The 22,256-nt window shown below is 41.7% G+C and overlaps 1 pseudogene; it reads right to left on the bottom strand.

Moving 5' to 3' along the window:
* Window positions 1–2,270: 2,270 nt before the first annotated feature.
* LOC119869147 overlaps window positions 2,271–22,256 on the bottom strand; it is a 35,820-nt pseudogene continuing 15,834 nt past the window's right edge.

Raw genomic sequence — 22,256 nt, 5'->3', positions numbered from 1 at the left:
ACGGAGCCCGACATGGGAATTGATCCCAGGACTCCAGGATCAAGCCCAGGGTGGAAGGCAGGAGTTCAACCGCTGAGCCAAGGTGGCATCCCTTTTTTTCTCTCAAAACATTATCATTACTATTTTTAAATATGCAACAGAGTTGCATAGCACTGAAATGCCATCTAATAAAGTAAATATTAAGAGAATACGAAATGAGGAGTTTTCCATTTTTCATTTTTTAGCTGTAAAGGAAGATTTTTTAAATGTTCCTTTTTGTCCTTGAAGAAATGTATTTAGCCTCCATCTATAGTTCTGATCCAACAGACATCTTATAATACAAAATACCTAAATTTGGGTTTTTGTGAACTAATGCCTCCTGAGTCACTCATACACTTATTCGATGTTAGGACTCACACAGGAATGGAAATCAATCCAGATCCTTCTCATCCCATCTCCCTATGGCTGGTCTGCATTTATGGTGCTCTGGGCTCAGGTGTTTGGCCATGAGATGTCAGTAATCATATGATATTTGTATCCACAGTGGATGAAACAAAGTGTATGTCTCCCTTCCTCATCTGGGACTCTCACTGGGCCCAGCACCACTATAGCGTAGCCCCCAGGGTTACTCAGCTGCGTCCTCAGGCTGGGCACTAGCAGATGGTCAAGTCAGACTTGTTCCCAAGAAGGGAGCCTGAGAAATCAGTATTTATTGTTTTTATTATAAATAAATGGCCTAGATTTGGCCAATCTCTTCCTTGATCCAGTATGGATAGTGTCCTGTGCTAGAAGCATTGTTGAGAGTGACTGTCACTCCTGGGGACATCGCCAAGAAGGCTACTGAGTACCACAATCTGAGAATTCGTCCCTGAAATGAAAATAGACTCTTATTAGGAATGGAGAAGAAAGACAGAGGAATCCCTCCTAAGGATGCCTCTGAAATCTCTATTAACAGGAGAAGTGTCCAGGAGGGGGAGGAGAAGGAGAAGAGTTAAGATCATGATGTGGAATTTCCACATATTCCCTGGCCTTGAAACTGGTTCTGGTCTCTGGGATGTCTCTTTTCTATTTAAGTTTTTCTCTATATTTCAATTATCTAACACCATGTGTAATAGGAGTAAAATTTAGTAATTCAAGACTTAAATAAATCAGCCAGTGCTCATCACAAGTGCACTCCTTTACCCCCCACCACCTTTTATTTATTTTAAGATTTTATTTGTTTATTTATTAATGAGAGACAGAGAGACAGAGACAGAGACAGAGGGAGAAGCAGGCTCCATGCAGGGAGCCTGGTGTGGGACTCGACCCTGGGTCTCCAGGATCAGGCCCTGGTCTGAAGGCGGTGCTAAAAAGCTGAGCCACCTGGGCTGCCCTCCCCACCACCTTTTAAACCCATCCCTCCACCCACCTTCCATTTGGTAAGCATTAGTTAGTTCTCTAGTGTTAAGGGTTTGTTTCTTGTTTTACTGTATTTTTCCCACATGATACTTTGTTTCATTTCTTAAATTCTACATGAGTGAAATTATATGATATTTGTCTTTCTCTGATTGACTTATTTCACTTAGCATTATACTCTTTAGCTACATCCACTTCTTTGTAAATGATAATATTTCATTCGTTTTTAGGGCTGAGTAATATTCCATCATTATATTTTATATATAATATTCCATCATATATAATATATAATATTCCTTCATATATGTATGATATCTATATCTATATATCTATATATGTATCTATATCTATATAAAACTTCATTAACTATTTATCATTTGGGTTCCCACTATAATTTGGGTATTGTTGGAAATACTACTATGAAACTCTGGGTGCATGTATCCCTTTAAATTAGTATTTTTGTATTCTTTGAGTAAATACCTAGGAGGGTAATTGCAGAATCACAGAGTATTTCTTTTCTTTTTTTTTTTTTAAAGATTTTATTTATTTATTCATGATAGTCACAGAGAGAGAGAGAGAGAGAGGCAGAGACACAGGCAGAGAGAGAAGCGGGCTCCATGCAGGGAGCCCGATGTGGGATTCGATCCCGGGTCTCCAGGATCGCGCCCTGGGCCAAAGGCAGGCGCCAAACTGCTGCGCCACCCAGGGATCCCATCATAGAGTATTTCTTTTTTTTTTTTTAATTTTTTTTTATTTATTTATGATAGTCACAGAGAGAGAGAGAGAGGCAGAGACATAGGCAGAGGGAGAAGCAGGCTCCATGCACCGGGAGCCCGACGTGGGATTCGATCCCGGGTCTCCAGGATTGCGCCCTGGGCCAAAGGCAGGCGCCAAACCGCTGCGCCACCCAGGGATCCCTCATCATAGAGTATTTCTATTTTTAATGTATTGAGTATCCTCCAGACGGTTTTCCAAAGGAGCTCACAAGTTTTACACCCATCGTAAGTGCAAGAGGGTTCCTTTTGCTCCACATCATTGCCTACACCTGCTGTTTCCTATGTTGTGTCTGTTAGGTGTTATGACTGGTGGGAGGTCATATCTCAGTTTAACTTTGTTTTGTATTTGGGATGTTTCATTTATCTCCTCCTCAGCTCCAGGGATGAAGGGAATGCTTGGTGATATGTTATGCAAATAGGATCCCACAGTGCCATCTGACTCTAGATTCTCAGCCCAGTTTGGAGCTTCCATCCAAGGTGGATTTCTCGGGTGGGTGAGAGCTATGGGTTTGTCCCCTGGGAGGAGACAGCTGCTGTCATCTCTCCCTCTGGCAGTGAGCACCAGTGCAGGGCCCAGGCAGGTGGAACCATTTCAGTGGGTTTCAGGCCTGGCCAGCTCTGAGCAGGTACACAGCGCCCCATGCTGACAGCCTCAGGAGATTGGTCAAAGTGGTGGGAACTGTGCAGAAGGAATGGAGCCCATTTTTGGTTTCCACAAATAAGCCAGAAAACAAACAAATAAGAAGTGTTACCTACTCTTGAGTCCCTCTGGAGATTTCCTTTTTTTTTCGATGACTTCTGTTATCTTTTTCAGGTCTAAAATTTCCATTTGGTTTGTTTTGATGATTTCTCTTTAATTTCTGCATTTCTATTTTTTTACATCTGTTTGAAGAGTGTAATTTTACATCAGATGGATTTTATGATACTTGCCTAAAACTACCTGTCCAATAATTACAGCATGTGAGTGATCTCAGTGTTGGTGGCAATCGATTCTCCTTTCTCATTCAGGATTTTATTTTCCTGGTTCTTGACATGTCATATTTTTTTTTATTGGCTCTAGGATATAATGGCTATTACATAATGTGATGCTTGGTCCTCAGTTACTTTTCTTCAAACAAGAGATCGTCCTGCTGAGCTGCAGGTGAAGGGTGTTTGTGTCAGTTTCCCGGTGACTCAAGTGAAAATGTTTACCATTCTGCTGCTTACTCTCTGCTGGAGAAGGTGGGGCAGAGATTGCCACTTCCCAGTTCCCATCAGGTAGGGGTGTGGGATGAGCTCTTTGCTAGGCCCTGGCAACACCATGGTGGGATGCACAGGACTGAATGGAACTGCTTTCCTTCAGGGAGTAGATCCTCTGCTCCCCATTGCATTCCTTGTCCTCACTGACACCAGGGAGCACAGGGTCAAATGCAGGTCCAGCTCCTTTGCTTCCTGCATCAAAGTTCAGTGAGTTTATGCTCAGGGAGAGCACAGGCTCAGTTCCCCAGGGTTCAGACAGTCACTAGCAATGGGTATATAACAACAAACCAGCTTTGACTTGTACACTGCATTCATTCTCTCTGCTGAGCAATGAGGTTCTGATGGGCTCCCCAGGACCTGCCAAAATCATGGGTGGGAAATACTGGAGTGCAAACTAGTCCACTAGGCCTGCCTTGTCCAGAATTTTTGATGTTCCCATGCGATGGAGGCTCAGCTATCTCCTGAGTAGCTGACATCATGGCTGATGGGTATTGGGGCACTGCCTGCTTCTGCCAGGAGGATATGGACACCACGTCCCTGCTGAGCAATAATATGAACCCTGAATGAGGGCAGAGTTTGGGGATTCATTAGGTGTGCAAGTGATGGGCAGGTTTGTCCAAATATTTCCTCCTCTCAGGCCAACTTATCTCCATATCTTCTGACCAGAGGAGTTGCTGCTTTTGGAGTTTTGGAGTTTTTTGGTTTGATTTTCTGGATCTCAGGCTCTGGAGGATTCTTGGTTGGAGGAACCTGCAGCATCTTGTCTTACCTGTGGAGGACCTAATACAAGGAAAAGAATCAGGGTATGCACTGCTGTGTTTAGCTCAATTTGTTTGAACTCTTCCTTCTTCCTTCTTCTACCTTCTGATGTCTTCCTATACTTGTTCGTGGTCGTGTGTCAGGACATTTCATTTGTAAGAGAGAGGACCTGTATGAATGGGAGCACTTCCTACTATCCAGAACTGGGGATCCTCATGGTACCTGTTCTGAATGCTTTCTTCCAGGGCTAGGATGGTGGGGATCCTGCTGAGCTGCTGCAACGCAGGAGATTTATCTTGGTTCTCAAGCTGTGTAATTAAAAGACAAAGAACGTGATTATTATTTTTAAATTATTCTATACTGGGTAGTACAAAGTAAATACATTCCATAACCAAACCCTCAATGTGAGCCGTTTTAAAGACCGGCGGGAAACCAGCATAGCACAAATGTCTGGCTTTCTGTTCTTAAATACAGAAGAGTGGAAAGAAGAAATTTTGATTCCTTCTTTCCCTTATTGTTTGTGTGTAGAACTTTTTTTCTTTAATTATTTCATATTTAGAGAAATAAATGCAAATATAGGATAGATATCTCTATATTTCATCTAGCTTTTATTAATGTAGCATTTGTGTTCCTATATGTTTATAAAAACAAATACTTGCCTGATCATCTTGCGAAATTGCAAAATTTATCTAGATTTCAAGGTTTATTTATTTATTTATTTACTTACTTACTTACTTACTTATTTTAACACAGTTTTGCCTGAAATCAATCCAAGTAACAACATTGCATCTATTCATCAGGATATACCAAAATCCTCCAATGTAGGAGTTTTCAGTCTTTCTCTGCTCTTGATTTTGGGAATTTGGAAACAGTTGGTATGCTACTTTTTTAAATGTCCCAGAATATGGGTTTATCTCATGTTTTCTTATGATTATGCTAATGTTATGGATTTGGGGGAAAATAACAAGAGATGAATTGATGTTCTTAATATATCATAGGGAAGATGTGTCATACTAACATGACGTATCATTGAGCATATGGATGGGGACAGTCCAAATTTGCTGATTACTTTTCTGTTCTTAATCTATCTGATGCCAGTCTACTGGATTTTGGCCATTCTGATAGGTGTGCAATGGTAGCTCATTCACGTTTGCATTTGATTTTCCCTAATGATATGTAATATGTAACAGAATATCACACGTTTAAATTCCATCTGCCTGTCTACTTCTGTGAAATATCTGGTAACGTCTTTTTTCTAATAAATTTATTTTTTATTGGTGTTAAATTTGTCAACATACAGAATAACACCCAGTGCTCATTGCGTTAAATGCCCACCTCAGTGGTAATGTCTTTAACTTACTTTTTATTCAGGTTTTTTTTTTCTTGTGCTTTGTTTTAGAAGTTCATTGTATAGCTTTTTTCCTTCTTTCTTTCCTTTTTTCTTTCTTCCTTTTATTTATTTATTTTTTAAATTTTTTATTTATTTATGATAGTCACACACACACAGAGAGAGAGAGGCAGAGACACAGGCAGAGGGAGAAGCAGGCTCCATGCACCGGGAGCCCGACGTGGGACTCGATCCCAGGTCTCCAGGCTCGCGCCCTGGGCCAAAGGCAGGCGCCAAATCGCTGCGCCACCCAGGGATCCCTCTTTCTTCCTTTTATTTATTTATTTACCTCTCTTTGTATCCTTTCTTTTATTCCTTCTTATATATATTTGTATTTTTCTATTTTTTTTTATTACTGCTCAACTCTCCGAGGTTTGGCAATTTATCTGAAATATATTGTTTCTGGTTTATTGATTTTCTCTGAGGTTTTATTTTTGTCATTATTAAGGGGAAATGGGACACATCTTCTCTTAGAGACATTTAACATCACATTTTCCAGTCAGCCAGATGATACCAGATATGTTACCATACCAGTCATGGTACCAGCTGCTCTCCTTCGGCTCCTGTGTTCCTAAAACCCCAAGTGTCTGTGTTCTGCTGCTATAATCTTTGCCTATGAAGTTAGCGAAATACAGCAGTGTTTCTAATGACTTGGCAAAGAGGAAATAACTGCTCTGGAGTGACACCAGGGTTGGTAGTAAAAGTCCTTATGACGATCCCATCTGGAGGCCTAGAGAACACACAGCCTGAATCCATACATCCCGCAAATCAACTTCCAAACAACAAGCCATTTTGTTCAGGTCCAATCGTTTGAGGACAGAACTAAGGAAGTTCGGTCTCAATTCCCCACAACTACTTGTCACCTCTATAGGGATTTCAGCATAACCTGGCACTGAGTTGTTCTCTGCCAGCGCCCAGGGTGATTACCAACCTAGGGCCATCTAAATCCAGTGTTAAAGGTGACAGGTCCCCAGAGTATCCCATAATTCCACAACTCATTACAGTTCTGCATAGGTTTCCCTTATTACCTTGTGTGTTACTGTGTTCTTCGTTCTGCTGTTGCTGTATGAGTCCCCCTGTATCTGTCATTTTTTGCTCACAAGTATTGATTTAAATTTTATTGTGAGAATCATCATAGGAATTAGGATAATGAAGAGGCTAGTTAAAAAGTATTTCCTTTGGGGTGCCCGGGCAGATCAGTTGTTTTATTTTCCCACTCTTGATTTTGGCTCTGGTCATGATCTCGGGGACCTGAAACCTAGCCCTGTTCTCAGCTATCTGTTCAGCTTGGAATCTGCTAAAATTTCTTTCTCCTTTCCCTCTGCCCTTCCCGACACATTCTCTCTCTTCTTTGAATTATTATATTTAAAAATAATATATTATATATTTAACATATATATTTAATGTTTACATATTTTATGAAATATAATTACAAATATATTATATTTATATATATTGATTACAAATTAGATGCAAATATGAATATATTTTTTCCCTAAGTGAAAATCAGTTATCAAGGATGAAAGAATAGCATATTCCAGTTTAGCCCCCTGAAGAAAAGTTTGAATCTGTAAGGCAACAGGAAGACTGGGGTGATGACCATCCAATGCAAATGATGGGAGCAAAGGAATACAAATGACCTCCCTCTGCATCTGCATCTTTTCCCTCATCACTGAAAGGAACTCCTTTTGATGAGGGAGGAGGTAAAGGGAAGAATCAGGACAGGACAGTGAAGCCCCAGTACTCTGCTCCCTGAGGACTCACTGATAGCATTCCTATCCTCCTCTCCTCAAGGGTCTCTCACCTTAGACCCAGGTAGCAGGTAGCAATACTGGTGATTTTTTTTAAAGTGCAAATTTGCCCAGGTATGGGTTTGTCTCCTCCTGCCTGAATATCAGTTCTGAAAATGACTCCATGGGGATTGAAGATGAAATGTGACTGGAGAAAGTGAGTCAGAACTGAGAACTCATGAGACTCCAGGGACTCCTGTGCAGCACAACACACTTCACTGAGGACACGGTCTACTGAGTTTGCAAGAGTTTGTGTATTTTCTTAAATGTCTGTTCTCGCAGGACCCATGCGACAGCGCCCCCTGCTGAGCTAACATGCTTAGCCCACCATCCCCTCTGACACCACCCAACACTCCTGGGATGGTGTCTAGACTGTGCAACTGGATCATTTTAAGGTCGCTGCCCAGGATATGAGGAGGTGCCCCCTGTCGCCTTTGGCCCTGACACTTATTCTCAAATCACTAATGGCCTCCAGACATTAAATACATGATGTATTGCATGTGCTCATTTTACCAGATATTTCAGAATTATCTGACATTGAGTTGCTTCTTCCAGGTGCCTGAGGTCCTTACCAGTCTATCATCATCTTGAAACAAGTAAGGGTACTGAGGGGGGCACTTGATGGAATAAGTACAGGGTGTTATGCTATATGTTGGCAAATTGAACTCCAATTAAAAGAAATATGTAAAAAATAAAATAAATATAAAAAATTGAAGTAAAAAAAAGAAAAATCAAGTAAGGGTCATAAGGTTCTCAGGGTACCAAGGTGGTTCACACCTTGTAATAATTCTATATGAATTCTTCTATTTTAAAAATTTTAAATATAGTCTTTTTTTGGTATATATTTTTAAGGGAGTGCGATTTGCCAGCATATACAATAACGCCAAGTGCTCATCCCGTCAAGTGTTCACCTCAGTGCCAGTTACCCAGTCACCACAAACCCCTGCCCACCTCCGTTTCCACTACTCCTTGTTTGTTTCCCAGAGTTAGATGTCTCTCATGTTCTGTCTTTCATCTGAATGTTGTTGTTGTTGTGGGGTTTTTGTTGTTGTTGTTGTTGTTGTTGTTGCCTATATATTTTCCGGTCAGGGCATAGCTCTCAGTGCTAAGGCTTTTCAGCCTATATTTTATGACCATATAAAGCCACCAGGCGAAATGTGTCTTCCACTCCTACTGACGTTTCTGAGTTCAAATTTTCCCTTGAATGTTAGCCAGAAATTCTAATTTGTTTGTCTGTCTCATATGCTTAGTTTTTTTAGGCTCATTCTGTAACTTACTCAGCATGATGATTCCTATCAAGAGAACATTAATCGATGTGGTTTATGTATACAATGGAATATTACTCAGCTATTAGAAATGACAAATACCCACCATTTGCTTCAACGTGGATGGAACTGGAGGGTATTATGCTGAGTGAAGTAAGTCAGTCGGAGAAGGACAAACATTATATGTTCTCATTCATTTGGGGAATATAAATAATAGTGAAAGGGAATATAAGGGAAGGGAGAAGAAATGTGTGGGAAATATCAGAAAGGGAGATGGAACGTAAAGACTGCTAACTCTGGGAAACGAACTAGGGGTGGTAGAAGGGGAGGAGGGCGGGGGGTGGGAGTGAATGGGTGACGGGCACTGGGTGTTATTCTGCAATGTAGTAAATTGAACACCAATAAAAAATAAATTAAAAAATATACTATTAAACTGCACAACTATCAAAATTAAAAAAAAAGAAGAAATTTCAAAAAAAAAGGAAAGCAACTTCTCAGAAATATGTTAATAAATAAATTCATATTTGACAGAAAAAAAAATAAAGGGACCTCTCCTCACTTCTGAGGGGTTCTTTGACATCCCCTGCACTCAAACCCTCGTGGTCCTTCACTCTAGGTACATTGGACCCTAGCCTAGATGTTTTGTTCGGATGTCCATGTAATTCACTGGAATTGTGTGTCTAACATCTGAGTCCAATGAACGGCTGTTGTCCAACAACTTGCCTAACAGGGAACAAGAAGGGATGAGCAGGAGACATGGAGGGATTAAACCAGGGGCAGTGCCCAATGACAGGATGGTACTGAGTGTGGAGATGTATTAGGATGGTGATGTTTGTACATGCACTATATTAAGACATCCAGTCCATTCGCACTGTGTCTATTTATTTATTTATTTATTTATTTATTTATTTATTTAACATTTATTTTTATTGGTGTTCAACTTGCCAACATATAGAATAACACCCAGTGCTCATCCCATCAAGTGCTCCCCTCAGTGCCCGTCACCCAGTCACCCTCACCCACCGCCGACCTCCCTCTCTACCACCCCTAGTTTGTTTCCCAGAGTTAGGAGTCTTTCATGTTATGTCTCCCTTTCTGATATTTCCCACTCATTTTTTCTCCTTTCTCTTTTATTCCCTTTCACTATTTTTTATATTCCACCAAAGAGTGAACCATATAATGTTTGTCCTTCTCCAATTGACTTATTTCACTCAGCATAATACCCTCCAGTTCCATCCATGTCGAAGCAAATGATGGGTATTTGTCGTTTCCAATGGCTGAGGAATATTCCATTGCATACATAGACCACATCTTCTTTATCCATTCATCTTTTGATGGACACCAAGGCTCCTTCCACAGTTTGGCTATTATTGACATTGCTGCTTAAACATCGGGGTGCAGGTGTCCCAGTGTTTCATTGCATCTGTATCTTTGGGGTAAACCCCCAGCAGTGTAATTGCTGGGTCTTGGGACACATCTATTTTTAACTCTTTGAGGAACCTCCACACAGTTTTCCAGAGTGGCTGCACCAGTTCACATTCCCACCAACAGTGCAAGAGGGTTCCCCTTTCTCCACACCCTCTCCAACATTTGTTGTTTCCTGTCTTGTTAATTTTCCCCATTCTCACTGGTGTGAGGTGGTATCTCATTGTGGTTTTGATTTGTATTTCCCTGATGGCCAATGATGTGGAGCATTTTCTCATGTGTTTGCTGGCCATGTCTAGGTCTTCCTCGGTGAGATTTCTGTTCATGTCTTTTGCCCATTTCATGATTGGATTGTTTCTTTTTTTGCTGGTGAATTTTATAAATTCTTTATAGATCTTGACAAAATACAGCATCCTTTCCTTTCATTTATTTAAATCTGTTTAATTTTTGGCAATCTTTGTAGTTTCAGTTTACAAGTTTTTATTTTCCTACTGGATATATTCCCTCCTAAATGTTTTATTCTTTTTGATGCTATCCTAAATGGAATTGTTTATTAGTATCTTTTTTGCTCTTCTTCATTTTTGATATAGACAAAACTACTTGATTGTTATAGGTTATTACCACTTGAACTCCTGTAGGAGATACTAGATAGATCCCATTGAGGGTTGATGATAGATTTTGTTCCCTATTTCAGAAGAGTAGGAACAAATAACGAAGCAGGAAAGAATATGAGGAGTTCTGCATCCATGACCTTAAAATAGGCAATCTCATATGATTGACTGTATGCACAGGAGAAAATAAATGACTAAATAGAATGGTGCTGCCTCCACCAGTTATGGGGAAAATAGAAAACCCTAACGCCTTTCTTCTTTTCCAGGTTGAGATACACCTGATTTGTGTTTTCCAGAACCTATGGAATCAATTATGAAACATGTAATTTACAAGGACCAAGAATCCTCTGATTGATGCAGATGAAGGATTAATAGGTAGGGTGAAGAAGAAGATGCCCTCTGTGTACCTAATCTAGTGAATGTGACTGGACGGAGAGGAGAAATATGCTTCCAGCTCTTTTCTTCCTCAGGATATGGCCCCTGGGAGAGGACACCAATCTCCCTTCAAGCAGCCTTTCTCTGCTGGTTCCCTAGCTCCCACTCCCTCTTTCAGCCTCTAACATCTCCCCTGTCTCCTCATTGGACCGTGATTCCCCTTTTCTGAAAATAATGACATCTGGGGAATACACCTCAAGCTTTGATACACACCTCAGACTGTTGGATTATTTGAAGGTAGAGAAAAAAAAGTATATTTCACTCCAATTAGGCATCTTTTTTCTATTTACGCTGGAATTGTTCAGTAAGTAACGTATAAGTTTCTCATTATAAATTATTTCCCAGATAGTTATACCTTATTCTTTTGATTCATATGTTCCTCCGATGAAACTTTTTCCATTACAAATCAAGAAGTTGCAGAAATTATTCAGTATTGAGTCTCTAGAGTGAGAGCCAGATATTCATAAGGTACATAATTTTCATATATTTGATAGTATCTGAACTGTATATAAATATCTAAAATACTTAGATATAGATGGGATATGACATATGAATAACAAAAAAGTCAGATTGTGAAAATAAGGGTAATTCATGTTAAGGAGGATGGGGACCATCTAAGTGATTCTTTAGGGAAGGATGTTGTCAAAGTCCAGCAGTCCTCCCCTGAGATGTGTGGGTCTGCCCCACCTCTGACCTCTCCAAGTGAGGAAGGATCTGAATGAGGATTCTTGGGAAGATACATGGACCTTCAACAAAACTAAGGTTCCCTTGCAAAGATGCATCTTTGCTATATGAGGTAGTGGCCTATTCCTATACATCGACTCCACATGTTGCCCATCTCTACTTCTGGACTTAGACAAAGGCAAGTATAAGGAGGAGAAGTTGGAGAAAGAATTATTAAATTCTGTCATAGAAAAAAATTGTGCATGCATAGGAGCACAAATTTTGAAGATGCTCAGGAGAGGAACGAAGTTTAAGCAAAAAGTGCAGGGTGAGGGAGGACCATCTAAGGCAAAGGGAATGGACCTCCTCTGCCTGGATCACTGTAGGTTTCCAGGCACAGAGCACCTGCCCTTCCACAGGAGAGCTGTCTGAGGAACTTGCAGAATGTGTTGGAGTGAATGGCTGAAGGCATGAGGAAGCTGGATGGATTTAGTGAACCTGGGAGAAGATTGATTCTTATACAACTCAGGCTACTGTCAGGTCACAGATGCCCCTGTGAACTTAACAATTTGTCATGTGTCACTCACCTTAGTCTGCTGATTTGAGGGACCTCCTCCTCACTCCTCTCAGGACACCCCCAGTTCTTCTTCCCATCACAAGGGTCCTGTTCATAGTTGCCCTCTCTGACATTTGGTCACCAGAACAGGGACCTTAATCATGCTATGTAGTTCTTGGTACTCATGTGTGCAGAGTAGAAATACGTGGGAGTTCTGGAATCCCATGTGGTGTCGGGGTGGCGTGGTGGGCAGAACGTCCTATAAGTGAGTGCAGGATCTTCTCTCTGAGCTACATTTGTGTAGCAAGTGGTTTTCTTATGTGCATTTTAGGTCGCAACTGGGCACTAAACCATGAAGGAAATATGACAGCACAGCCTCCTGGCACCACCATGAGACCTGGGGATAGTCTTGCTCTTTCTTCCCTTTTGCTCTTGGGAATGGAGTAACTCATGACATATGTGGTCTCATTCCCCATGAATGTTCCCTACATCATTCTGGACTGGTGATGGCTCTAATCACAGGAAGAAGGAAGAGATGATGTATGTTTCCATATGGGTTGAGGAAATGCCACCATTTGGTTTCACCAGGGGGTTATAGAGTTATAGCACAGAAGACACTCAGATGGTTGGAGTCCTCACTCCATTTCCCACTGGAGCAGGTTCAGGCCTTTCTGACATGTAAAGAAGGTTGGCATCAGTCATTCTTTCTTGTCAATCTCAATTGCCCAGAGCCACCTGGTGTTCAAACTATGATGGCCTGTATTTAAATCACAATGGTGCTACACAGTCAGACTTTTCAATGACAAATAAAATAAACCTCTTGAGAACTTTTATTTTTTATTTATTTTTTGTTTTTTATATATAATTGGTTTTTGATTTGCCAACAGATAGAATAGCACCTAGTGCACATACACACCATTTGCTTCAACGTGGATGGAACTGGAGGGTATTATGTTCAGTGAAGTAAGTCAATCAGAGAAGGACAAACATTATATGGTCTCATTCATTTGGGGAATATAAAATACAGTGAAAGGGAATAAAGGGGAAAGGAGAGAAAATGAGCGGGAAATATCAGTGAGGGTGACAGAACATGAGAGACAACTAACTCTGGGAAATGAACAAGGGGTGGTGGAAAGGGAGGTGGGCAGGGGGTTGGGGTGACTGGGTGACAGGCACTGAGTGAGGCTCTTGAGAACTTTTAAACAAAAATGTATGATATCAAATATGGAAATAAGTAATGGAATGTGGACAAAAATAAATAATGAAAAATTGGATTAATAATAAATAACAGATACACTTAATTAAGAATAATAAAATGGTTCAAAAATGCTTAAATAGACCAAAATCCTTAGAACAAATACACAATATTATTCGGAACTATTCGTCAAAAAGGCTTAAGGTACCATGAGCTTCAAAAGAGAAACTAATGAAAATGAAGAAACAACCATTCAAAATCTTTGGGATACAGCAAAAGCAGTCTTAAAAGGGAAAGACAGGGGATCCCTGGGTGGCGCAGCGGTTTGGCGCCTGCCTTTGGCCCAGGGCGCGATCCTGGAGACCCAGGATCGAGTCCCATGTCAGGCTCCCGGTGCATGGAGCCTGCTTCTCCCTCTGCCTGTGTCTCTGCCTCTCTCTCTCTCTCTCTCTGTGACTATCATAAATAAATAAAAAAAATAAAAATAAAAAAAGGGAAAGACATTGGAGTATAAGCATCTCTCAATAATTTGCAAAAAAAAAAAAAAATACACAAGGTAATGTCACACCTAAAGGAACTGGAGAAGAACAGCAAAAAAGCCTACACCAAGCAGAAGATTCAAGCAGAACTCAATGAAATAGAGACCAGAAATCCTGTAGAACAGATCAACAAAGCCAGGAGTTGGTTCTTTGAAAGAATTAATAAGATAGATTAACCTTTAGCCAGCCTTATTAAAAAGAATAGAGAAATGACTCAAATCAACAAAATCATGAATGAAAGAGGAGAGACCAGAACCAAAATCAAGGAAATACAAACAATTTTAAAAAAATATTATGAGCATCTATAAGCCAAAAGATTAGGCAGTCTAGAAGAAGTGGATGCATTTCTGGAGAAGCACAAATTAACATAACTGTAAAGGAAGAAACAGAAAACCTGAACAGGCCAAGAACCAGGGAGGAAATTGAAGCAGTCATCAAAAATGTCCCAAGACACAAAAGACCAGGGTCATATTGCTTCCCAGGGGATTTCTATCAAACATTTAAAGAAGAAATAATGCCTTTTCTACTAAAGCTGTTCCAAAGGATAGAAAGGGATGGCATACTTCCAAACTTGTTTTATGAGGCCAGCATCACCTCAATTCCAACACCAGACAAAGACCCCACCAAAAAGGAAATTATAGACCAATATCCCTGATGAAGAGAGATGCAAAAATTCTCAACAAGTACATTAAGAAGATTATTCACCATGACCAAGTGGGATTTATCCCTGGGTTTCAAAGTTGTTTCAACACTCATAAATCAATCAATGATTACATCACATCAACAAGAGAAAAAAAAACATATAATCCTCTCAATAAATGCAGAGAATGCATTTGACAAAATACAACATCCATTCCTGATCAAAACTCTTCAGACTGTAGGGATAGAGGGAACATTCTTCAGCATCTTAAAAGCCATCTATGAAAAGCCCACAGCAAATATTATTCTCAATAGGGAAGCACTGGGAGACTTTCTCCTAAGATCAGGAACACGACAGGGATGTCCACCCTCACCACTGTGATTCAACATAGTACTAAAAGTTCTAGCTTCAGCAATCAGGTAACAAAAAGAAATAAAAATATTCAAATTGGCAAAGAAGAAGTCAAACTCTCCCTCTTCATGATACTGGATATAGAAACCCCAAACATTCCACCCCAAGATTGCTAGAACTCATACAACAATCCATCAGTATGGCAGGATACAAAATCAATGTCCAGAAATCAGTGGCATTTCTATACACTAACAATGAGACTGAAGAAAGAGGAATTAAGGAGTCAATCCCATTTATAATTGCACCCAAAAACATAAGAAACCTAGGAATAAACCTAACCAAAGAGGTAATGGATCTACACCCTAAAAACTACAGAGCACTTCTGGAAGAAATGGAGGAAGACACAAAGAGATGGAAAAATATTCCATGCTCATGGATTGGAAGAATTAATATTGTGAAAATGTCAATGGGCAATTTACACGTTCAACGAAATTGCTAGCAAGGTACCATGGACTTTCTTCAGAGAGTTGGAACAAATAATCTTAAGATTTGTGTGGAAATATACCTGCCCTATGACCCAGCAATTGCACTGTTGGGGATTTACCCCAAAGATACAAATGCAATGAAACGCCGAGACACCTGCACCCCGATGTTTATAGCAGCAATGGCCACGATAGCCACACTGTGGAAGGAGCCTCGGTGTCCAACGAAAGATGAATGGATAAAGAAGATGTGGTTTATGTATACAATGGAATATTACTCAGCTATTAGAAATGACAAATACCCACCATTTGCTTCAACGTGGATGGAACGGGAGGGTATTATGCTGAGTGAAGTAAGTCAGTCGGAGAAGGACAAACATTATATGTTCTCATTCATTTGGGGAATGTAAATAATAGTGAAAGGGAATATAAGGGAAGGGAGAAGAAATGTGTGGGAAATATCAGAAAGGGAGACAGAACGTAAAGACTGCTAACTCTGGGAAACGAACTAGGGGTGGTAGAAGGGGAGGAGGGCGGGGGGTGGGAGTGAATGGGTGACGGGCACTGGGGGTTATTCTGTATGTTAGTAAATTGAACACCAATAAAAAATAAATTAAAAAAAAAGATTTGTGTGGAATCAGAAAAGACTCCAAATAGCCTGGTGAATATCAAAAAAGAAAAACGGAGCCAGGGCCTCACAATGCCAGATTTCAAGTTGTACTTCAAAGCTGTGGTCATCAAGGTAGCGTGGTAACAGCACAAAAACAGACATATAAATCAATGGAACCTAATAGGGAACCCAGAAATGGGCCCTGAACTCTATGGTCAACTAATATTCAACAAAGTGGCAAAGACTTGAAAAGGATACTGGAAAAAGGACAGTCTCTTCAATAAATGGTACTGGGAAAATTGGAAAGCCACATGCAGAAGAATTAAATTAGACCACTCTCTTACACAACACACAAAGATAAACTCAAAATGGATGAAAGATCTAAATGTGAAACAAGATTCCATCAAAATCCTAGAGGATGACAAAGGCAACAACCTTTTTGAACTTGGCCACCGCAACTTCTTGCAAGATCCATCCATTCCCTTTCACTATTATTTATATTCCCCAAATGAATGAGAACATATAATGTTTGTCCTTCTCCGACTGACTTACTTCACTCAGCATAATACCCTCCAGTTCCATCCATGTTGAAGCAAATGGTGGGTATTTGTCATTTCTAATAGCTTGCAAGATCCATCCATGAAGGCAAGTGAAAATAAAGCAAAAATGAGCTTTTGGTACTTAATCAGGATAAAAAGCTTTTGCACAACAAAAGAAACAGTCAACAAAACTAAAAGACAAACTACTGAATGGGAGAAGAGATTTGCAAAGGACATTTCAGATAACGGTCTAGTATCCAAGATCTATAAAGAAATTTTAAACTCAATAGCAAAGAAACAAACAATCCAATCATTAAATGGACAAAAGAGATGAACAGAAATCTCACAGAGGAAGACATAAACATGGCCAACATGCACATGAGAAAATGCTCTGCATCACTTGCCATCAGGGAAATACAAATCAAAACCACAATGAGATACCACCTCAAACCAGTAAGAATGGGGAAAATTAACAAGGCAGGAAACCACAAATGTTGGAGAGGAAGTGGAGAAGGGGAAACCTCTTGCACTATTGTGGGATTGTGAACTGGTGCAGCCACTCTGGAAAACTGTGTGGAAGTTCCGCAAGGAGTTAAATATAGATCTGCCCTACGACCCAGCAGTTGCACTGCTAGAGATTTACCCCACAGATACAGATGCAGTGAAATGCCAGGATGCCTGCACCCCAATGTTTATAGCACCAATATCCACAAGAGCCATACTGCAGAAGGAGCCACCATGTCTTTGACAGATGAATGGATAAAGAAGATGTGGGAGAGATATCTATATATACTGGAATTTTACTCATCCATCAGAAAGGATGAATACCTACAATTTACTTCAATGTGGATTGAACTGTAAACTATTATTCTGAGTAAAATAAGTCAGTCAGAGAAAGACAATCATATGGTTTCACTCATATGTGGAATATAAGAAATAGTGAAAGGGACTACAAAGGAAAGGAGGAAACTGAATGTGGTAAAAGTAGAGAGGAAGACAAAGCATGATAGTCTCCAGAAATATCTCAGGAGAACTTTGTGTGCCTGAGACCCTTGTGGCTAGATCCTGTGAAGAAAGGGAGGGGGATAAGGAGAGGTCACCCTGGGCACTCTGGGACCCATGCAGAGAAGATCTGTTACCAATTGTGGCTTGATTCATGCTTCCCAGTCCTGTGGATCCAGGAGCTGAGACCCAGAGCCCCCACCCTTCAGCTCCTTCACTCCCCTTCCTCTCCCCAGGCCTGGAGGCCAGTCAGTGGCAGCCAAGATCAGCCTGGTGGTCCTGGGGCACTGAAGAAGGGGCTGAATGGTGTTGTGGGAAAGGAGGACATGAGGTACCTGGAGAAGGACCTTCAGGTCAGGAATGTAACCTCAGGAACAGGATCTGGGAGGATCCTGGGAGGATGCATGATGTTTGTGTGAGTCATTGATTAGGGCCATTTTTCTTTCCTTCATTCCTTCTTTCCTTCTTTCCTTCTTTCCTTCTTTCCTTCCTTCCTTCCTTCCTTCCTTCCTTCCTTCCTTCCTCCTGCAAAAACTGGGCAATGTGTGTCCTCTTTCATATCTCCCTATTTTTAAAGATAATGTCATTCTCCACTTTCATGTCTAGATCTCTGAGCCCAAATGTGTAGTAGCTTGGCAATGATTAGTTCTTTCCTTAAGTCCAAGCTTTAATTTCCCTTCCATTAAAAAACAACATGACAAGGGAGCCTTTGAACCAACTTGCAGTTTGGAAACTTTGGTTCTCTTCTCTCATAAGCCCATGAGCACTTGGACTAGCAGATAGAAGGACTATTCCTGTCATTATTCTATTTTAATTTTATCTCAAGATGTGCACACAGAACACGTAAAGAACTCTGAAATTCAACAAGGAGAACATAAACAATTCCCTACCTTTTTTTTTAAACTGAGCACAGTACACTGAGGAAAATATACTGATTGCAAAGAAGTGCTTGAAATGATTTTACATTACAGAAGGAACCGTTCCTACGTATGTATTAGGACAGAAAAGAGAAAGATGATGCCTGTCTGCTAATTTCCCATGAGGATAACGACATAGAACATAAATGCTTAAAACATTTGTCCACTGGAAATCCATGAAGATATGAAACTTTTTAAATGAAATAGGAACTAAATGTTGAAATAACAAAGGTTGAATTGGAACACACAGGAAGCTAGATTCTTTTGGACAATACGCCAAATGCTGGCTATGGATCGGGGTGTCCTGAATTCCCTCTATCATTATTGAAGGAGGTACACTTAGATGAGAATTTGGCAATATAGAAAATAGATCCTGGTGACATAATCACGACAGCACCTTCTCTCATTGATGAACTGAACTGGGAGCTTTCAAAAGGAGCGCTACCTCCAGGCATATTTAACATTGTGACTGAATTAAAATGAAACAGTTCTCTTTCTCACATGCAAAGGCTCTGCTCTATTTTAATTTAAAATGAAAAATAAAACCTCATAGAGGCAGGAAACTTAAGTTGTGACAGAGTGGGGTGAAGTACAGAAAAAAAAAAGGAATTCTAATTTTATAGGACATATGTTACTATCCATTGGAGAGGCCCTGGGTATTCTGAGGCTCAGAGGGATGGTGTGTTGGACTCTAAAATGAGGAGGAAAAAACAAACACAAAGAAACAACCACCACAACACAAAGTGTGAGGTCCCTGAGCTGAGCTCCTAGGGCTTCTTACCTGTTGGTCCCAGAGGCAGCATTTTATGTTAACAGCAGAACCTCCGGGCAGTATAGTTTCTGAACCCTGGGCTCACTGCCAGTTTTCAGTGGGGGACACGCTGGTTATTGGAGACATCTCTGTTATGGTGGGAGGCTCATCATAAAGTTCATTTATTTAATTAGCTTTCTCATTTGGAGGCAAAAAGAAGTCCCTGGGATCAGGACTGCAAGTGACACTCTGTGTTGAAAATATGCATCTATAGGGGCCCTGGGTGACTCTGTCAGTAGAGGGTGGGATTCTGGATCTTTGGCTTGTAGGTTTGAGCCTCACCTGGGTGTAGAGATTACTGAAAAATGAAATCTTAAAAGAAAAAAAATATACGTATATATGTAATGTTTCCTAATACCTAGTATGATGGTGTGCGCTGTCATGTGGATGGATTTCATCTTCTATTCTACACATTTTACAAGGAAAAATATATGTGATGTTAATATTTTTTAGTATTAATATACATTTTGCTTAACATTTTAAAGGCTCCATGGGTATTGTGTATAACAAAGAAAGAACTATTGGGGGCACCATTTCATATCAGATCCCAGGGACTATGCTCTACTGATGTCACCAGTAAAGAGATTAGCATCCTCAGTACATGTGTCCCAGCTTGGAACCTGTGGCTTGGTACTGTGTCCCACCTCCTCATCTGCTTCTGTCACTGTGCTTAGCATCAGTGTCATACACCTGACTGTAAGCTACATAGAACCTTCTAGATGATGAGGGTCAGAGACAAGTGCCCAGGGGTTTTTGTCTCACTGCCTCCTTATCTGAGACACTGTGGGTAAGAGTACCTGCTCTCACTGCCATGATCTGTAGCACAGTAGTAGTCAGCCTCGTCCTCAGGCTGTGGCCCAGAGATGAGCAGGAGCCCTGTATTGGCTGAGGTATCCTTGGATCCAGAGAAGCTGCTGGAGACCCCGGAGCCCTGGTGTTTATATGAGTCTGAGTAGTAGTACAGGAGATCCCGGGGTGGGGGCTTCCTGGCTTCTTCTGGTACCAGTACATGTCATAGTCACCAACACTGAAGCCACTGCTCAGGGTGCAGGTGAGTCTGGCTGTTGTTCCCGGGGATGCAGAGAGGGAGGGTGGCTGGGTCAGCACAGGCTGGGACAGGGAACCTGCAGACACACACATGTCACAATGACGACAAGAGACAGGGTGCATGTGGTTGAGGAGCTGAGCCACAGGGATCCGACTCAGGCTGGGGTCCCCCCTCCTCTTTCACTGGGGCCTGTCCCTACCTGTACAGTGACAGAGGAGCACAAGGAGGACAGAGGTCCAGGCCATAGTGATGCAGCCCCTTCTTCAGCCACAGAGCTGGGGTTGGGCTGTCCCTGGCCTGTCTTATACCCTGTCCCAGGGCCTCACAGAGGAGGGGCCGCTCATGCAAATGTGACCACCCCTTCCTCTCCCCCTGTGCACTTACAGGTGTGTGCCCCTTTGACAGGGAGGATTCCTGATGCACTAGCTTCCCCCTGGTGGGCCGGGAGGAAGCAGCTGCTGGGACCCACACACAGACCCAGGCCCTGGGACTCCTCCAGGTCCAGAGAGGACACAGCTGCCCATTACCTACTGAGATCAAAGGGCCCAGGACCTAGGCCTCCCATCAGTGAAAGGCTGCCCAACCTAAAGCCCCTGTCCTTCAGAAACCCTGAGACTCCATCTCACTTTGCCCCCTGCTGGTCTTGGGCCAAATCTCTCCTTCTTTCCCACCTCAGGCAAGCCTCTCTTCCCCTGTTTCTCTGACCCCTGTTCTCCCACCATGGGAGAGTGATGCTCCAGGGATGGATAGACGTCTTGGGGTGTCGTCTCTGATCAGGACTCTTCTGCGTATTTGGATCTAGCGGGAGGGACCTGTGAAGTGCTGAGCCAGGAAAGCCTGAGAACTGCTGTAGGTCTGAGGATAAAACTTAGGGGACAGAGAGGAGAGGTGATCTGTCTCCACAGGGGGAGCCCAAGGGAGACAGGCTGGCTGTGAGTGATGAGTGTGAGCAGGAGCTTGTGGGATGGACACACATCTTCATAGAGGAGGACACAGAGGGTGGGAATGCTGGGCCCTTCTTGAGCAGGACTGACAGGACACAGCAAAGGCTGATGATTTTTCTGGAGGTTTGGACAGAACAGGCATCCAGCAGGAACCAGTGTAGGGCCATCCTGTGACCTCCCTTCCTTTTACTGTGAGAGTTTTCATCCCAGCTGTGTCTGTTGTCACTGCTGCTCATTACAGAATTAGCTCCAGGGGATGTCTTAGGACAGAGCTAGGGATAGGAGACCTAGAAGTTACATTAGGGCATGGCAGGAGGAATATGACAGCAGAGGAAACAGGGAAGGGTGAAGGGCTGGTGTCCCAAGGTGGGACAGTGAGAGGTGACCCACTGGACCCCAGCTGTGGGAGGCACAGGGATGTTCCAGAATTTCAGGTGATTTTTTTCAACTCCCACATTGTCAGGGTTGCCTGGAGTGACACAACTGAGATCCAGAGGGGAGAACAGGTTGAAGGCTGGAGGTGGTCCTCTCATCATGTGTCACAGTGTCTATGGTGTGACATGGAGAGGTGTGGAGACACTAATAGACAACCAGGGCTGTAAGGGTGCCTGCCCTCCCCCAGAGGATGGATGTGTGTGTTACCTTAACCACCTAATTGAGGGCTTGGTCTGCATCATCCGTCCATTCATTCATTCATTCATTCATTTTTTTCTTTAAACATACACTTAAGGAATGTCCAGTTATGTCAAATCTCTCTTCATCATGAGATGAAATAAATCAGAATTTTTTTACATTTCAAAAAAAGAATTTTTATACATTTCATAATTGCTCATACTTGTCTGTTTGATATATACGCATGGTTGCTGTTTGCTTTTCTCAATGTCTGTGTGTGAGAGCC

This window comes from Canis lupus, chromosome 26 (genome assembly GCF_011100685.1).
Source record: "Canis lupus familiaris isolate Mischka breed German Shepherd chromosome 26, alternate assembly UU_Cfam_GSD_1.0, whole genome shotgun sequence".
In the NCBI taxonomy this organism is placed as follows: domain Eukaryota; kingdom Metazoa; phylum Chordata; class Mammalia; order Carnivora; family Canidae; genus Canis; species Canis lupus.
Note: the sequence above shows the minus strand (reverse complement) of the source record. Positions and strands in the feature narration are given on the sequence as shown.